Raw genomic sequence first — 7,608 nt, 5'->3', positions numbered from 1 at the left:
CTGTATGTCAGAATCAGACCTGATGTGATGTGTCTAGGTCTGGGTAATAATACTTTTAAATTTTCCCAGGTGATGCTAATGAGAGCCAGGACTGAGAACCATTACACCAGCTTTCTGTTGTGCAGAGAAAAGAAAAAAAAATTGACAAGGAACGAAGGCCTCTTACATAACCAGATGCTTTTGTGGTCCTCTGTCTACTGGCTTTTACTCCTTTTCTAACACTGAACTGATCTCAAAATTCCTGGCTTCCTCATAAGGCATTCTTGGGAGCTCTTCAGAAGCCTCTAAGTGCTCCTCCACTTCCCCGCTGTGAGGATCCACTTCCAGCTAAACCTCCTCACCCCTCCTCAGCTCTCACCATCAGCCTTTCACCATACCCCTTACTGCTGGGGCTCCCCCAACCACGGTCCTCTCTCCTGGGTAGAGCAACAGCCTAGAGACTGCAGCTAACGATATTTGTGTGCTGTTCCTTGGTATACGGAAAACTCAGGCCAAACTGGCAGCACAGGCTCGTCCATTGCACACTCTGTCTTGTCCTGCCATTTCTGTCCCAGACACCTTTTGCCCTGCTTGGGCAGAAGATGGGTGAATCAACATGTCCTCTGCCTAAGGAGACATCTCCCTACACAACTGGGATCTCCCTACAAGATTGTTATGTCTATACACCATATTAGAGCCCCACCCCCATTTTTAGCTTGGCAGAGGTTGGGTCACCTTTTGGTCATGGTGGGGAATAACCTCAGAGGACAAACACTGAAATCCAGCTCACTCCTCCTCTCATTGTTCTCTCTTCCACAGTATTCTGCCTATACAACCTGGCTTGGTGTTGGTGATAGGCTGTTTCATGGCCTTAGAGGAAGTCCTGGAAGTTCTTTTTAGAGTTAAAGTCCAGCTGAACATCAGATTCATCTACAGCATAAAACAAACAAAAGAACCTATGTCCCCAAGTTCAAGCCCTGGAGACCTTTTCCTTTGGTGGGGGGAGGGGATCTGAGGTGAATCTCAGATTTTTGTGAATTTGTTTCCTTTTTCAGCTTTTTTGGGGGGGGGTTATTAAGAAATTTTTTTGAGATAATTCTACAATCTGCATGTAATTATAAGAAATAAGAAAGGGATCCTAGGTACGCTTTACCTGGTCCTCCCAAATGGCAACATCTTGCAAAACTATGGTAGAAAGTCACACCAGGATATGGACAGTGATAACAGTTCAAGATACAGAACATTTTGATCAACACAAGTTGTACAAGTTAAAACCACTAACATGTTCTCTGTGTACGTTCAAGAATGTTTATAAATGGAACCATGTAGTATGTAACATTTTAAGTTTAACACCCAGCATAATTCTCTAGGGACTCGTGTAGGTTATTTCATATATCATATATCAAAAATCTGTTCCCATTTCTGCTCTCCAGGAATCCAAAGCAAATTACTATAAACCGAGATGCGAGAACTTCTAGGTGGGACTCTGCCAGCCCCGTGCCGCTATGAGTGTGGGCAGCAGTCACCCAGTCCTTAGTATAGGCGGTTCGGCTTTTCATCGCAAGCCAGGGGATGGTAGGGGATGAGTGCTAGGGGCAGCTCCCGGGCACCGTTTGCAGCCGGCCGCCCACTCCCCCTCCCCCGGGAGCTTTTATATACTACAGGTGGTGAGGGCCGACTAAAGCGCTGGGCGCCCTGAGCCTGGGCTGGGAACCGCGCGATAGCCGCAGCAGGACCGTCCCAACGCGGCCCCAGAGCAGTCCAGGCCGTGGCAGTGGTGCGACGTAACCGGCGTGCGAGGGGCGCACGGGGCGGGGACGACTGGAGAGGCACGCAGGACTCTCCAGCCAGGTGAACGCGCGCTGTGCAGTGTCTGACGCACAACTTCCAGGGCTCACTCCGCGGGGCTTGCGCGGGGGTGGAGGGGGGGCACCGTTAAGCAGTATCTGTCTGATGCCAGGCCCGAAGCCCGGTCTTACGAGGGGTGTCCTTGGCAGGATGGAGCTGGCTGGATTTCTGTGTCCCCATCTGCCTCGGATTTGCTGTCCATTGAGCTGGCCATGCAAAGCAACCATTACCGTCACGCCCAGCAGAGTCCTGGCAGTCACTGCAGTCGCTGTAACTTCAAGAAGGAGCAGGCCTGTCGTCAGATCTCTGTGGCCTCTGCCATCTGCCTGGTGTTCATGACTGGGGAGGTCATTGGTGACTACCTAGCACATAGCCTTGTGCTCATGACAGATGCAGCCCATCCACTCGCTGACTCTGCCAGCGTGCTCATCAGCTTCAGAGGCTCTTCTCTCTCTGGATGTCCTCCCAGCCCGCCATCCAGACTGTGAACTTCAGCTGGCAGTGAGCTGAGACCCTGGGAGCCCTGCTCTCTGTGCTGGTCATCTGGGTCATGAGTGGGGTGCTAGTATACCTAGCAGTGGAATGGCTGATCTTGCCGATTATGATATGAAGGGGAGGACCATGCTGATAAGGGCGGGCTTCACTGCAGCAGTGAACATCATAATGGGGTTGACTCTTCTCCAGTCTGACCAGGGGGCACAGCCGTGGCTGGGGGCATAGCCATGAGGCCAGCCAGCAGCAGAACCCCAGTGTCCAAGTTGCCTTTATCCATGTGATAGGAGACTTGCTGCAGAGCTTGGGCATCCTGGTGGCAGCCTATATTTTATACTCCAAGCCAGCATGCAAGTATGTAGACCCCATTTGCACCTTCTTCTCCATCCTGGTCCTGGGGACAAACAACCTTGCCCATCCTGAGAGACATGCTCCTGGTATTAATGGAATGGGTCCCAAAGGCATGGACTTCCCAGCTGTTTAGGATCTGCTGCTGTCAGTGGAGGGGCAGGAAGCCTTGCACAACCTGCATATCCGAGCACTGACTGTGTCCCAGCCTGTGCTGTCTGTCCACATAGCCATCACTCAGAACACAGACTCCCAGGCTGTGCTGAAGGCCGCCAGCACCTGCCTACAAGGAAGCTCCACTTCACACCATGACCATCCAGATCGAGGACTACTCTGAGGAGATAAAGGACTGTCGGACATGCCAGGGTCCCTCGGACATAAAGGACTGTCAGTCTGGCCAGGTGCCAGCTGGGCCATGGACAAGACCTGCAGATGGCACGGCTGAGTGTCTCCCAGGCCCAGCCAAGACTTTGTTTACCTTGGCTGTGTTATAAACCAGATTTCCTCTCCTGCCCTTAGCTCCATGTTCAGTGTGGAGGAGTCTTGCCCACACCAGGAATGAGACCCTTCCCCTGTCTCCTGCATTGGACAATAGCCAGCCCTAGGATGGGAACTCAGCTAGTGTAAAGCTAGTATGACCTGACTCCTCCTGCTTTTGCGTCAGTTCCTGGAGGGACTGAGTTTGGGCCTAATCCTCTGCCAGTGCTGTCTTACCATGAGCCTCAGGGAAAGGCAATGAGGGCTGTTGGAAGGGAGCCTGGCATCAACGTCCCCTGCCTACCTGCCTCATTTTCTTTTCTCAGTCTATCTGGACTTTGCTTTATGAACCTGTAAAGAGGCTTGGGGACAGAACCCCCCCCCCCCCCCGCCTCTAACAACAACCTGATTTAAAGAGGCCATGGGGTTTAGGAAGATGTAGGTAAGACAGGCTAGTAAGCCAGGACAAGTGGAATAGGAAAACTGAGATAGTTAGCCAATCTATTTACTGCCATCTAGTAAATTGCAAAATCCTTTCTCTCTTAACCAAGGGTGCTTAAGAATAAATGATTTATACTTCTTCTCAACCAGAGGGTAAATAGCTTAAATCAACCTACTTAGGGAGATAGATAATAAAAATCTAATGAGAGCCATTTGTGCCAACCACACCCAAGGACAGATAAAGTAAGGGGAAACAATCTCATTTGGTGCATCAGCGTAAAGTTGCATACTCAGTTTTATAAGAAAATGCATTGCTTCATGGTCCAAGATAGTTCTTTGAATACCAGCGATCATTTCCTGAATTCCAGGTAACAGAAAGAGGAAAGGCAGAAGGGAAAAGGAATCCTCTCCAGTTGCATCACTTCTCTTTATCTAGTCTTCCCAGAAGTTACAGACAACATTTCTGTTTATGTCTTACAGCAATATCTGACAATACTTGGCTGAAAACGAGTCTGGGAAATCATAACTCTTGTGAGTATACTGCCACTCTAAATAAAACCAGAATCCCACCTATCAGAATAAACTAGATTATACTGCACTAACAATCTCAAAATCCCAGAGGCTTAACACAACAAAGGCTTATTTTCTTCTCACACTACATGACCATCCTGAAGAGTTAGGGCTCTTATCTGTAGTGTCTTCACTCTGAAACTCAGAACCACCATCAGAAACATTGCAGTCATCATAGCAGAAAGAGAAAAAGAACATGAGTCTCACTCTGTTTCTTAAAGTTCACATTTTATTGGCCAAAACAAATCACATGGCCACATCTAACTACAATGAGGCAGGAAAGTGTACACAACTCCCTTCCAAAGATCTTTCTCATTAGTTGCAAATAATAACTCTACTCACATCTCATTAACCAGAATTTAGTCACAGAGCTATACTCTACTGCAAAGGAGTCTGGGAAATTGTAGTCTTTTTCTAGTCAAGCATGTGTTGGCATCAATATTGAGGTTCTACTACCAATAAAGAAGACACGATATTGAAAGAGATTGAGGGACAAATAGCATTCTGTACTGCAAAGATGAACACACTAGTCCATTATTTTCTATTCCCCTTTCAGTCTTTAATTAATCAAAACTTATCTTTTGAGTTACTACTGTCTAGCAATAAGCAAGCAAGCAGGGTTTTTATATTTATGGAGCTTTCAAACATGAAACAAATAGCTACCCAGAGGAATATATGATTACAAATTTTAAATAGTGCAACAAAGGAAAATTTTGCTGAGAGAGAAACTAAAAGGGATGGGGCTAATTTAGATGGATGGAGGGATCAGGAAAAGTCTTTTAGGGGGTTTTGGGGAGAAGTATGGCTGGGGGGAGAGTGGCACAAGAATCAGCTGGCAATAGATTGGGGCCATTCTAGGAAGAAGGGGAAATATTTGCAAAGCCCTTGAGGCAAGAAGGAGTTTGATGTATCTGAAAAACAGAACCTGGTAAGGGAGAGGAAGAGATGTGTGAGTTGCAGGTGGAAATGTGGACAGAGGCCAGATCCCGGGACTTTGCAGGTCATGTTAAGGACTTTGGATTTTATTCCAAATACATTAGAAAGACATTGGAGGATTTTTAGGAAGAGCAACATGATTAGTAGATACCAAGCAAATAAGGAAATTAAGAAATGGTGATTTCTTATTTTTCTTAAGTTACATTTTCCCCTACATTATGCTGCTATTTTTATCATTCTTTGTATAATCATTTTTCTTTGAACATTTTTCCTTCTCCTATCCAAATTCTGCAATATTTGCATTCTTCTGAATTAGCCTTATTAAAATTCATCATTGGTTTATTTTTATTCTTTTTTAGGCCCCTGTTTTTCATTTGCCTATGCTCTAAAAAAGGCAGAAAAGCATTGATTCATTCAAGAAAAAAAATGGTTGTTTAATGTACTGCAATTTAAGGCCAGTCCCCAGTCTTCCTTTGTTGACAACTATAATCAGCCCTATCTTGTGAACTCACAAGCTGGTACAAACCATAAACTTCTAGATTCATCATTGGACTGCACAGCGCAAAGATGAATTGTGAGGAAGGGCACGATGGAATTCTCACGGCTACTTTTCTAGGCTTTAACCCTGCCGCGGTTCCCACGTTCTGATTTGGATCTTGGCCCTCGACTTTTGGCAGTGATATATTCTGGCCCAATGATTTCTGTGACCTCATCAGATTTTTGTCCCCAGGATTTCTCTACAAGCTTAAGCAATGGACCCTGGTGCTGGGCTGAGGATCTCTGCTTCAAGCCTTGAGTCTTAGCGTTTTGGATATATTTTTATATTTTAAATATCTTTCTATGTAGCCATCATAAATCTAGGAAATAGGAAATAAAGGAAAATTTTGCTGGGAGAGAGATTGATGGGGATGGGGGCTAATTCAGATGGACAGAAGAACCTGGTAAAGGCTTCGAGGGTTACAGGGAGAAAAGTGTGGCTGGGTAGACTTCACTGGGGTAGAGAGAAGGTACTGATCACCTACTGTGTCAGCACTGTCCTATGTACAGGGATTCAAGGATACACTGTCTGAGAGACTCAGGGAAAGATTCACATAAACACAGCTCTTAAGCTGATGCTTAAGGCATGAGCAGGTGAGGACAACATGGAGGGAAACTCAAGGGAAGAGGCACAGCATGGCCCAAGTGTGTAGATAAGAGAACATACTGAGGAACTGTAACATGTGGAGGCCAATGTAGAGGGTGCAAGAAGTAGATAAGCAAGATGTGAGACCAGAGAGCCAAACAGCATCTTTATATGGAGGGCCTCATATCCTGTAGGTGATGGAGGACAATTAAAATTCTTTTTTTACATTCTGTATTTTTAAAATTTATTTTTCAGCCATGGCCAGTGTGGCTCAGTTGGTTGGTACATCTTCCAGTAGAGCAAAGTGTGGCAGGTTTGATCCCTGGTCAGGGCACATACTCAGGTTGAGGGTTCGATCCCTAGTTGGTGCATATAAGAGAAGGCAACCAATCAATGTTTCTCTCCCATTTCAATGTTTCTCTATCTCTCTCTTTCTAAGCATTGTAAAAAAATTCTCCTCAGGTGAAGATAAGAAAACAATTAAATTTATTTTTCAATTACAGTTGACATACAACATTGTATTACTTTCAGGTATAAAACATAGTGATTAGATAGTTATACAACTTAGAAAGTTGTTTTTTACCCCAATAAGTCTAGTACCCATCTGACACTATATATAGTTATTACAATATTATTGACTACATTTCCTATGCTGTACTTTACATCCCACGACTGTTTTTATAGTTGGCAGTTTGTATTTTTTATCCCTTCACCTTTTTCACACATCTATCTGGCTATCATCAAATTGTCCTCTGTGTCCATGAGTTTGTTTCTGTTTTCTTTGTTCATTTATTATGTTTTTTAGATTCCACATATAAGCAAAATCATACAGTATTTGTTTTTCTCTGTCTGGCTTACTTCACTTAGCATAACCCCCCCTAGGTCCATCCATGTTATCACAAGTGGTAAGACAGATTTTAAGGAGACAGATAAGAAAACCTTCATGTGAAAAAACTTCCTGAAAGTCATGTGGAGAAAAGATATGAGGGCATGAGCCTGGAAGCATGGAGGCCAGTTTTCAAAGGAGTCTACATGCAAGTTGATGAAAACTGAACTTGAGTAATGGTAATACAATTTGAGCTATTGAGGAAGACACAGCCAGGGAGGCAGAAGGAACACACCTCAGGGAATAATTAGATGAGGGATATGAGTGACAGTCAGGGGTCAAAGATGAATCCTCAGTTGGTGGTTGGTGCTACTGAATGATGCTAATCACTAAGTTAAGCAATAAAGGGAGAAAAGCAAGTTTTGTAGGAAAGAGGATGAGTTCATTCCTAAACATATTGAGTCAACTGATATGAATGGTCAGAAAGCAAGTTGACTTTAGTTCCAACCCATTTCAATTTCATTTTTTCTCTACTGGATGTAAAGGCCAGAAGTAAAGATTAGTAAAA

At 44.8% G+C, this 7,608-nt stretch overlaps 1 pseudogene; it reads left to right on the top strand.

The window, feature by feature from the left end:
- Positions 1–1,484: 1,484 nt before the first annotated feature.
- Positions 1,485–3,161, top strand: LOC129061807 (proton-coupled zinc antiporter SLC30A2-like; annotated as a pseudogene).
- Positions 3,162–7,608: the final 4,447 nt, after the last annotated feature.

The sequence above is a fragment of the Pteronotus mesoamericanus genome, unplaced genomic scaffold, assembly GCF_021234165.1.
Source record: "Pteronotus mesoamericanus isolate MK-2021 breed Mesoamerican mustached bat unplaced genomic scaffold, CSHL_Meso_final scaffold_651, whole genome shotgun sequence".
Lineage (NCBI taxonomy): Eukaryota > Metazoa > Chordata > Mammalia > Chiroptera > Mormoopidae > Pteronotus > Pteronotus mesoamericanus.
The sequence above is the reverse complement of the archived record's forward strand: the minus strand, read 5'-3'. Positions and strand labels throughout refer to the sequence as shown.